The sequence below is a fragment of the Stomoxys calcitrans genome, chromosome 2, assembly GCF_963082655.1.
Source record: "Stomoxys calcitrans chromosome 2, idStoCalc2.1, whole genome shotgun sequence".
Lineage (NCBI taxonomy): Eukaryota > Metazoa > Arthropoda > Insecta > Diptera > Muscidae > Stomoxys > Stomoxys calcitrans.
This window is the reverse complement of record NC_081553.1, coordinates 223,578,772-223,588,771: the sequence shown is the minus strand read 5'-3', so window position 1 is coordinate 223,588,771 and position 10,000 is coordinate 223,578,772.

Below are 10,000 nucleotides of genomic sequence, written 5' to 3'. Positions count from 1 at the left end.
TGGTATGTAAATAGAATAAAATTATGCCCTTCAACTAAACATATTTTGTATACATTTTTAGCAGAATTCATGGTGGTGGGTTCCCAAGATTCTGCCCGGCCGAACTTAGCACGCTTTTACTTGTTTTAGCTAAGGAAATGATAGACATAGGCATTTGCATAAGGTATGGAAACCAAAATGAAAAAACCAAGAACCAATACTTTTGAGATTGATGGATATTTAAATAACTTCAATCACAGACAGAATGTTGACAGAAGCAATGATATTTTCATGAAGCTATTATCAGTATTGCCAATAAAAATATTTAAAAATATGTGTGTAAAAATTTTAAAATTGTTTTTTTGGAATTTTTTTTTCTTGATAATTAATATTTTAAACTATTGAAAATTCATTGCATGGAATGGGATTTTTATAAAAAAAACATAGTTTTTTAAATGCGAGAAATATTAAACAAAAATGTACATTTAAAAAAAATTAATTTTAACTTTAATAAAATTTTTTTTTATTATTTCTCCAATCAAAAATTCCTTAGACCATTCTACAAAAAATCTTCATAATTTTATTAAAATATTAAATTTTTTTCGATGGTATTCCAGCTCGAGATCATTTAAATTCAGTGCTTTCTATTCATAATATAGCAAAGCAAAGAACCAATAAATTGTTGGTAAGTGTGTGCTCTTGTTAAAACACTTTGACTGGAATGGTGGATCGTGATTTCTGTTATCCATGTATCTTAATCCGCACCTTTGTCAAATTGATTAAGGTGCTCTACATACCCATCGACTATTGAGTACGGTGTAGAGCACGCTTTTGTTCTGTTACAGGGCTCAATAAGTGCCCTAGCTCTGCCAAGCGCTGTAATACTATGTTCAGACCAAAGCTGCTTTGAGCAAACGAATCGTTGCATCATAACATTTATGTTGGAGTGTAAAAAAATTCAATTTCCAAAAATCTCAACTAGTATGAACGGCTGAGTGCAGTCCGATTCTAGTTTAAGCTCAATGATAAGGTACCTCCTTTTTATAGCCGAGTCCGAACGGCGTGCAGCAGTGCTACACCGCTTTGGAGAGAAATTTTTACATGGCATAGTACCTCACTGCAGACATTTTTTTCTGATAGTCTAGCAAGGATTCGAAACCAGGCGTTCAGCATCATAGGCGGACATGCTAACCTCTGCGCTACGGTGGCTTTGCAATAAAAGATTCAAAAAAAATCATTTTTCGTTTTTTGTCAAATAAACCTCTCCTTAATAAACACCATATTCTTAAAAATGGCTACCCTGCTTCTATTCAACTAGATTCAAGATTTACATTTAATCTTGCTGTCAGTTCTATGTTATTGATATTAAATAAGATTTCTTCTTAAGACCCAGCAACAACTCTCACTTTGACAGTGATACAAAAAAAAATCAATGCTCGCCATCATTCCATACTCCATCTAGCAACTAAACGAAAAGCAATAAATCCACAAGTGTATTGTGAATGACACATAGCCAAGAAAAGAGAGGGAGAAAGAGAGGCAGAGAGGGATATTAGCAGTGGCCAGAGTATAAACTAAGATCTATTTAAGAGTCTATCACAGACAGCAACAACTAAATATTATGACAATGTTTTTTTTTGTTGCCGCCGCCGCTGCTGTTGCTGGCTTATGTTTAAATAAAGTCAAACACGTCATATACACACGTACGCTGTTAAATATGTACGTGAGAGTATTTCAGTGATTGTTTGTTTACTTCTCACTCACACACATACTTTGAAAAGGCAAACACCAGAAGTTGTTTTCATTGATGATAACAACAATAGCTCCTGTTGCTTTCTTCCTTCCGTTATCTCTCTCTCTCTCTGGGTCTTTTCACTTTATTGTTTTGTCTCTCCCGCTCTCAACCCTAAATTAACACTCATAACCCATCAGCCTGTAATATTTCCGCTATTGTCCTATGGTATATGTATGTATGCCTCTGCTAAACAATTAAACACACATACTTACACACATATCTACATACATACCAGCATACTGTGGGTTGTACGATTAGTGTTGTAATATGCAAATGAACTCTGGTGGGAGCATTGAAAATGCTAATTTATTATTTTAACTGAGCTCTAAGTCTCACCATCCATCAATACATCACAGGCACAGTGTAGGAAATCAGATCAAATATAGAAGAGATAGCCAAAGAAATTATTCTTATAACAAAAAAATACAATTTTTAAAAAACTTTAAAAAATGACTACCTTAATAGAAATCCTGTACATAATGAATATATGAAATTGCATTAAAATCGAACAAGAAAATAGAGGGTCGGGCGTTAATGGGTTAAGACTCGAACCGTCTGTTTTCGTCAAAAGCTCCTTTTGCACTGCAGGCAGTTTATAGAGAACTAGCTGATCCGTAGTGCTTCGCTACACACTAAAGTGTTTTTGGGGCCCACTTTTGAAATGGGCAATCCCCCGCCACCAAAGTCAAAAAAATGCGTTCCCCCAAATTATGGACCCCAAAGTTTTATACCAATATCGTGTTTTTGGGTTACCATAAGAGTGCGAATCAAATTTCGTTTTAAACGGTGAAACCGTCCTCAAATTTTGGCGTTTTTAAAAACTTAGTTAAGGGGGAGGGTCCGCTCCCTCTTCGAATATCAAACAAGTAAGAAGGTATTAAGTTCGGTCGGACCGAACTTTGGATACCCACACCTCCGGTATATATGTAAATCACCTACCGTCATAATCCAGTGAAAAATTCTTTGTTTATGCACCCATAGCAGTTGTATCGAAATATGGTCCGATATATACCAAATTCGGAACGTACATTACGCCGTCTATTAAATACAAGTCACTATAAAATTTTCTTTAAATATTGGTCCTTTTGGCATCAATATCCAAATATGGACCGATCTGGGCCAAATTGAACAAGCAAAAGCTTGCTAAATTCGGCCGGGCCGAATCTTGGGAACCCACCACCATGGATTCTAGTAAAATATGGGAGCTATATCTGGTTATAGACCGATTTGGACCGTACTTGGCACAGCTGTTGAAAGTCATAACAGAACACTCTAAACAAAATTTCAACCAAATCGGATAAAAATCGGGACTGGTAAGGGCTCAAGAATTCAAAACGGGAGATCGGTGTATATGGGAGCTGTATCAGGTTCTTGACCGATTTAACCCGTACTTGGCACAGTTGTTGGAAGTCATAACGAAACACTATGTGCAAAATTTCAGCCAAATCGAACAAAAACTGCGGCTTCCATGGGCTCAAGAAGTCAAATCGGGGAAAACGGTTTATATGGGAGCTATATCTGGTTCTTGACCGGTTTAAAGCATACATAGTACAATTGTTTGAAGTCATTACAAAATAGTACATGCAAAATTTCAGCCAAATCGAACAAAAATTGCGGCTTACATGGGCTCAAGACGTCAAATCGGGGAAATCGGTTTATATGGGAGCTATATCAGGTTCTTGACCGATTTGGACCGTACTTAACACAGTTCTTGGAAGTCATAACGAAACACTATGTGCAAAATTTCAGCCAAATTGAATGAAAATTGAGGTTTCAAGGGGCTCAAGAAGTCAAATCAGGAGATAGATTTACATGCGAGCTATATCCAAATCTGAACTGATGGGTAATTTGCAATCGCCAATGACCTACATCAATATTAAGTATTTGTGCAAAATTTCAAGCGGCTAGCCTTACTCGTTCGACCGCTATCGTGATTTCAACAGACGGACGGACATGGCTAGATCAACTCAGGATGTCGAGACGATGAAGTATATATATACTTTGTTGAGTCCTAGATCAATTTTTCGAGTATACGCCAATCCTATGGTGGTGGGTATTAAATGATGTAGAAGGGCGTAACAAAACTCACTGTCCTAAAATTCAGCGAATTTTATGGACCCAAGACCTTAAATCGAGAGATTGGTCTATATGGCAGCTATATCCAAATCTGGGCCGATCTCGGCCAAATTGAAGAAGGATACCGAACACAACTCGCTGTCTCAAATTTCAAAAAAATCGGATAATAAAATTGACTTTTATGGGCCTAGGACCTTACATCGGCATATCAAGATATGGTCCATCTTCGAACTTAACCTGCCCATGGACAAAGATAGAACCTGTTTAAAGTTTCAGCTGAATATCTTAATTTTTAAAGAGTGTTGCGGTATTTCAACAGACGGACGGACGGACAGAGAGACAGACAGACGGACGGGCAGACGGACGGGCAGACGGACGGGCAGACGGACGGGCAGACGGACGGGCAGACGGACGGACAAATGGACGGATAGACGGACAGACGGACGGACCGACGGACAGACGGACGGACCGACGGACGGACAGATGGACGGACAGACGGACGGACAGACGGACAGACGGACAGACGGACAGACGGACGGACAGACGGACGGACAAACGGATGGACAGACGGACGGACAGACAGACGGACGGACACACGGACGAACGTACAGACGGACGGAAAGATATAAGCACCGACAGATATACGGACGGACAGACAGACAAAAAGACGGATGAACGGACAAACGGATGAACGGACGGACAGACGAACGGACAGATGGACGGACAAACGGGCATGGCTAGATCGTCTTTAATTTTTACGACGATCAAGAATAAATATACTTTATAGTGTCGGAAATGGATATTTCGATGTGTTGCAAACGTAATGGCAAAATTAATATACCCCCATTCTTCAGTAGTGTGTATAAAAATTGGGTACGCTATATTCACCTGCACCCGATGTAAAGGGTGATTTTTTAGCTATTATATTTTTGATAACATTGGTTTAAAAAGCTCACGCACGTTTCGTGTTTTGTTTCACTGTCAAACAACTTTAATTTGGTCTATAATTTAACCATAAATCGTCTTACAAACGAACAACGCTTGCAAATGATTGAATTTTATTGTCAAAATGCGTGCTATGTTAAGAAAGTTCATCACGCGGTTCTTCTTCTTCAGTGAGGAAGCTCATTTTTGGCTCAATGGGTACGTAAAAAAGCAGAATTGTCGATTTTGGAGTGAAGATCAGCCAGACGCATTGAAAGAGCTACCAATGCATTCTGATAAAGCAGAAATAAGCAGTATTGTCCATTTTGGAATGAAGATCAGCATTGCAAGAGCTACCAATGTATTCAGAAAAAGTCACAGTTTGGTGCGTTTTATGGGCTGGTGACATCATTGGATCGTACTTCTTCAAAGATGATGCGAATCGTCACTGTAAGTGGTAAGCGCTATCGTGAGATGATATCTTACTTTTTTTGCCCAAAATGCAAGAGCTTGACTTGCTTTTTTACCATTTTTTGTGGGGCTTTATTATAGCTCATGTCTATACAGACAAGCCCACTTAATTTGATGCATTTGAAGACTACATTGAAACATTTATTGGCGAGATACCGGCTGAAATATTGTTTGAGTATGACAAAAATGGATTAAGCGGATGGAACATTTGAAACGCAGTCACAGCCAACATTGGTATGAAATAATCTTCAAACTTTAAATGATATCGATCGTACTATCGATTCAAATAAAGATTTTATGCCTCTAGCTCTTAAAAAATCACCCTCTATATATAAGGAACTCCATTTGATGGTAGGCATCAACCATCTGTGAAAATTAATTATCATCATCGGTTCAGCCATTTTGGAGTCTCTAATATACAAACAAACAGCAACACATTTTTTATTTAATAGATTGAAATCTTCTTCTCACTTAATTCCTTTTCCGATTAAATTTCATCTTCCAATAGTCATAGATAATGAAGACATTTCGTTTGCCTTTCACCAACTCGTCTGTGTATCAAATTCCTTTTCCCCCTACTCCCCTAGACCTACATTGGATAATGGTATAAATGGTTGTTAATATTTTAATAGAGCATAAATTTATATGACGTATATAGGATATTTTATTAACAATGCTGCCATTAACAAGTATTGCCTGGCAATGAGAAATGAAGTAAGGCTATCTTTCTGTGTATCCTGTGAATGCCGGAAGCATTTGTTACGGTTTATTTGCGGAGACTTCATTAAGGCATTACTGATGGTGGTGGCAATATCGGTGTTCATCAGCTATTTAGCTGCCATAGTGTTTGGCTTTTTCTTTATTTCAATTTTTCTTTGGTGTGCTTCGTTCGGTGACTTCTATGCTGTATGCCTTGAGGCTGTATTGATTAATAAATATTTTAACTCCTGTTTCAGATTACCTGCCTGTCTGCCTGCGTGCCTACGTGGGTTTGCTTTGGTTTTTATTGTGTGGCGACTTTAAAAACGTTTACAAATTGCTACAATACAGGGAATTTGATACCTTCCTTTTCTGTATGTTCTTTCTTTCATTGTTGATGTTGTTCTTACTGAGATAATAGCAATTTAATAGTCTTTAAAGACCAAAGAAAGAAAGTTTCCAGTAAACGTTATTTAATGAAAATTCTTTTGAGATTTTTGTTCTTGCCTTACTCTTGTTGTTAAGATAAATCGCATTTGCTTCATTATTTTTCAATTTAATGCTCCAACGCCTTAAAGTAGGCAATGGAATTTTTAAAGTCAGCTAGCACAAAGTTATGCCCAACAAATGAAGCGGAATAAATCAACTGTAAAGGAAAGAGGCTTTATAGCAGACTTATTAAATATTAACCGAATTAATTTGCACAAGCACAAAATTTCTTTATACGTAGGGGGGAGAGGTCTTAAGAGAGTTTTTAATATTTTCATCAGTACTTTAAGTTTTTTTTGTTTTTGTTAAACTTGAGTGGATATAGTCTTTAAATATTAACAAAAAAAAAACAGTTTTACATTGGCTAATGAACAAGTAACTTTATACGCCTTAATGTCCTAAGCACACCATAAAATCTTGACAAATTTCTCCAATTAGCGAAATTTCCTGTGCCTTTTTTTTCTTCAAACATTAACGAAATTATCTACAAAATGTTGTCAGTCATTAAACAAAAGATAGCAACATCTCAACGAAATCTAAACAAACTTTAAGTGTCTTTGGGGAATTATTCTCTGCTATGCACGTTCCTTCATTCATTCACCTCCTAAAAGTAGACATCAAATATTACTTTTATTTATATTGCCCCCAAAGTATGTCAGATAACTTTCACCTAGCTTACATTCAAAATATAAGTAAACATCATTTTCTATACGTATCGTAAATGTGATTACGACATCTTTAAAAGGTTTCTCCCTTTTTTACTCAAGACTAAAGTAAAGATGAACTTTGCCACTTGAAGATACCAAGGTATGCACATACACAATTATGCGCCACAAAGTATGCTTTAGAGCATATTGCTTAAAGCTTAATCTAAATATAGCAACATGAAATATGGCCTTAATGATATACAACGTTTGGAAAGCCATATTTATTAGAATGATTTAAAGCAAAAATAAGGAATTATGCTAAACGCAATCGTTAAGCGGAAATATGTTTGACAATGGAATATGGTAAGAAAGTCTACATTTGGCCAATAAAATTTTGAATAAGAGGAATATTCACTAAAAAGTTGTACAGGGTGGCTGATGAAAGCCGCTACCAAAAAAAAATGTAATAACTTTTTTTCTATTTAATAATAATAATTTAATAATTAATTTAATTAATTAATTAATTAATTTAATTAATAATAATTTAATAATTAATTTAATAATTTAATTTAACATGAATAAAAGAAAAATGTATTCCATACACCGAAAAAAAAATGTAGCAATATTCATCATTGTAGCAATATTCATCAGCCACCCTGTATATAGAGAAAGACAGGTTAGGTTAAAGTATCAGTCTGCTATCAGACTCACTTACCCGTTTTCGTCTATTGTGATACCACAGGAACAGGAGAAGGAAGATGCCTTATAGTTCCTACCGTTGGACCATCCAGATCGCTTTAAAAAGTCCAACAATTTGCGAATGTTCACATCCGCTAAATCAGACAAGTTCTCAAAGAAATGAGAACCTAAAGTGGAACTCCTTCTGACTGTCAGTGCGGGACACACACATGCAGCTCTTCTTCCCCGAAGTCCTCATAGCTTTGGCAAAAGTCGTTACTGGCAACCTTCAGTCTGTCAGCATGTTTTTCGTTCAGAAGGACGCAATGAATGAGAAGTCTCTTCTAGCCAGTGAGAGCAAAGGGGTAGACCTCTTCAAGTCTAGATGAGGCCACATAATTATGGAATGCTTACACACAAACATACAGCAGATGTTCCATAGTCTCTTCTTCCTCGACGACCTCACAGCTTCAGCAAAAGTCGTTACTGGCAACCTTTTGTCTATCAGCATGTTTTCCGATCAGACAGTAACCTGTCATAAAGGACACAATGACTGAGAAGCCTGTTCTAGCCAGTGATACCAAAGCAGTAGACCTCTTCAAGTCTAGATGAGGCCACATTATTTTGGAATGCTTACAGCCCTCCCTTTGTGACCATCTATTATTCCCTTCGCGCCTGATCCTGAAGACTTAGCTTACATGGCGCTAGAGGCATACCCGCAGATTCCAGTTGCCCTAGAATATGCAAGGTAGTTCCTAGTCTCGCAAGCCCGTCCGCTTGCACCCAGAATAGGTGAATATTGAACTGTTCAACTATCTCATTGAGAAATCTGCGACACTCGAGGGCGATTTTTGAATTCAGAAATACGTTCTCCCTAGATTTAATGGCTGCCTGGCTGTAGGAGAAGAGATTTATGCCAGTCGTCGTTATGGCATTATTTTTAGCCATTCCACCACTTCTTTAATTGCAAGGATCTCCGCTTGATACACACTGCAGTGGCTAGTTTTTCAGAGTACACCCCAAAGCCCACATGGACGTCTAGTTGGGAACCATCCGTTCAAAAGTCTTTAGAGAATATTGTATTGGAATTTCCTCATAGAGAGAATTTCATTAAAATTGTGTCTTTAAAATTTTGTAATTTCAAAGATATCTTGTCTTAAGAGAAAATTTCATTGACATTTTCTCTCAAGGGAAAATTTCATTGAAATTTTCTCTTAAGACAAAATTTCAATGAAATTTTCTCTTAAGAGAAAATTTTGCTAAATTTCGTCATTAAGGAAAATTTCATTGAAATTGTATATAGCTGCCATATGGACGGGTCTCCAGATTTTTCCCACAATATGAGGCGCTCTTATGGCTTATTAATGGAAACTTAACATAACTGCCATATAGATAAATAACCAGATTTAAAATCGGCGCAAAAATTAGACAAGATTTCAAACAAGTTAGTGTGTAATTATTTCCGTTACTCAATCTCATTGTTAGCTACAAGCATACGTTATTAAACACTCCCCATAAACATTGAAAATTCAACTCCATCAAATATCTCTGGCATCACCATATTTCCACGTATTCATATTTATAAGTCGTCTGCAACATGTTCAGGTTTTAATTTCAAAACCCATCATTCACTTAACTTTTTCAGCCTTCATTTTGTTATGAAAAGTATGCAAATAAAAAATGTTTATATGAACTCCTTTACCTTTCATCCATAAAGGCCATATGAATCATAAGTAAGGTTATATGTTAAATATTCATTTTAAAATTCATCATTAAAAATTCGCAATGTTGACAGATACTCTCAAAATTTCATAAAATGCTTTGCTTTTTTTTGGTGTATTAGGCTGCATGTTTTCAGTTACTTTGCCGATGTGATAAAATGTTGCCTTGGCGTATTAGGTGGCGTATGATAAATAATTCTTAAAAGTATGGTATACGCAACAGAGTACTTCGTCATGCTTTGGACTTTGGGAAGAGATGAGGTATGTACTCGTGCATGTATCAATTGATGGAATTTAAAAATGGAACAATTTGTTACTAAAAGTCGTGGGGATCGCACCAGGGGCTCAAGGCTTGTAAACTATGTGCGTCTATTTGCATGCTTTGCGAAAAAAAAAATATTTTGGAAAAAAGGCAACTCTCATGTGTTGCAAAGCAAAAACAAGATTAAAAAAAGTTTTAATAACTGATTTATGTTTGTATAAATATCATAATGCGTAAAAAATAAAATTCCTTAGCTCTA